A 2584-nucleotide genomic window follows, 5' to 3' on the forward strand; every position below is an offset into this window, starting at 1 on the left:
CTCATTGACCACTCCCCAGCTGTCCCCGTGCCCCAGCACATGCCCTCACCCCCCTACTGTCTGTGTCCATTGATTATGCTCATATGCATGCATACAAGTCCTTTGGTTGATCTCTCACCCCACCACCTTCCCTCATAGATTGGCCAGTCTGTTTGATGCTTCTATGACTCTTCTTCTATTTTTGTTCATCAGTTTATGTTCATTATATTCCACAAATGAGTGAGATCATGTGGTATTTATCTTTCTCTGACTGGCTTATTTCTGATCTACAGAACCATGAGATAATAAATGGGTATTGTTTTAAACCACTACATTTGTGGTCATTTGTAACAGCAGCAACATAAAAATATTACAGGTGTCTTGTTCTTTAAATTGGGCCTGAGCACTGCCAAAGCACTTTGCATAATGGATGACAGGTACCCTCAAACATCTAGTATTATGCAATACCCACATTAGATGTTAAATACACTCTTCAAAAATGAAAATAATCTTTCACTGACGAATCTTGGTGGCTAGGAGCAGAAAGCCATTCAAGCAATTCCAATTAAAGGGAGTTTGTTGTAAGAATAGAGGAGGAAATCTCATGGACCACAGGCATAGATAAAGAATCTAGTCATTCCATGGAGGAAGGGCATTCTTGGAAAAGTTCCCTCACACCTTTAAGCAAGAGCAGAGTGCGAATAAACATAAACATGGATAATGTCAACAAATTAGCTAAAATTAAATGCTTCATTTCCCCCCACACTGCACATCCATGGCTCATTTGATAAAGTCTGCTAAATCTGGTTATGTATAAGTTATGTAATTCAGGATTTTTAAGACTATTTAGAACAGTGACACTGGTGGGAAACAGAGAAGGAGGGGTGCAGAGTGGTTCTCTGGCTGGAAGTAGAATTCACAGGTGTTCGTCAAGGACTGGGTGTAATGGTGAGAGAGAAAGAAGAGCCACGTATGATTCCCAAGATTTTGGCTCCTCTGTAAGCTCCAGGAAGACAAATACAGAATTTTTATTTTCCTTATTATAGCTACAATGTTCAGCACACAGTGGGTACTCAATAAAAATATTTGTTGTTCAGTAATAGAAACCCACTGCATATGTTTCTTTATCGGGGGAATGGCATGATCAGATTTGGGACTCAGATAATTAGCATGGACAGCAGTGTGGAGCATGAACAAGGCTGAGGGGGCATGGCTGACTGAGAGCTGTCTATAAAACCCTGTCTCCTCATCTTCCTGAGCATACAGCGCTACTACATTTCCCAGCCTTGCTAAAGGTAAGTATGGCCATGGCTATGAAAGCATGCTCTCTGCCCACTACTGGGCTGCCAGCAAGGACATTTTTATGCCCCCCCGTTAAGAAAAATTTTCTTTCAAAAATTATTATAGTCCTAACCACACTCATTTAACTTCTAGGAAAGAAAAAAAGGACTAGGAATCCAAATCTAGAGACTTTTGGTAAACACAATACCAAAACAAATAGAGAAATTAGTGACAAGGAATGGACCAAGTTGTTGGAGCAATATAATAAAGGACAAAAGAACACAAATCCTAAGTAATAATTTAAAACGGAGAAAGATGTAGAAGGCTCTTAACATTTTTTTGAGTGGGCATTGTTAATATTTTAAAAGATTATTCCCTGCTCCTTCCTTACCCCAAGGAGAAAAAACTATGGGCTATTTATAATGCCCCAAATTTAAGAATAACCTAACTGCTCAACAATGGGGGTCTGGTTAAATTGATTACAGTAATAAAATAAAGAAAATACATTGATTACAGTAAATTCAAACAAGGAAAGATTATGTAGTCATTTCAAATTATCATGTACATAATACTTATTAAAATGAAAAGGTAAGAGTGACATTAAGCTTTTTTAAATGGTTAATACACAGTGAGTATAATATGCTCCCATTCATTTTTATGAGTATGTAGAAAATAGTCTGGTTGAAATCTCACCAAAATGTAGGAATGGTTATCTATGCTTGTGTGATTGAAGTAATTTTCTTTTCTTCATTTTATTTACATAGAAAAATTATACTTTTCTAAATTAACATGTACTAATTGAGCAATTAAAATTGAAAACAAGAAGATGCTCATTATTACTAGTCATTAGGGAAATACCAACCAAAACTACAATGAGATGCCATTTCACATTGATAGGATAGCTACTATTCAGAAACACACACACACAGAAAATAAGTGTTGGTGAGGCTGTAGAAAAATTGGAATGGAATGTGAAATGGTATAGCCACTATAAAAAACAGTATGGTGGTTCCTCAACAAGTTATAAACAGAATTATTATATGATTCAGCAATTCTACTTTTGGTTAAATACCCAAAATAATTGAAAGCAGGGTCTTAAAAGTGATATTTAGCAGCATTATTCACAATAGCAAAGGTGGAAGCTACACAAGTGTCTATTAATAGATGAATGGTTAAACCAAATGAGATATATACATAGACTGGAATATTACTTAGCTTTAAAATGGAAGGAAATTCTGACACATGCTACAACATAGATGAGCCTTAAAGACTTTCTGTTACTTGAAATAAGACAGTCACAAAAAGACAAATGCTGTAGGACTCA

This window comes from Myotis davidii, unplaced genomic scaffold (assembly GCF_000327345.1).
Source record: "Myotis davidii unplaced genomic scaffold, ASM32734v1 scaffold534, whole genome shotgun sequence".
Taxonomy (NCBI): Eukaryota; Metazoa; Chordata; class Mammalia; order Chiroptera; family Vespertilionidae; genus Myotis; species Myotis davidii.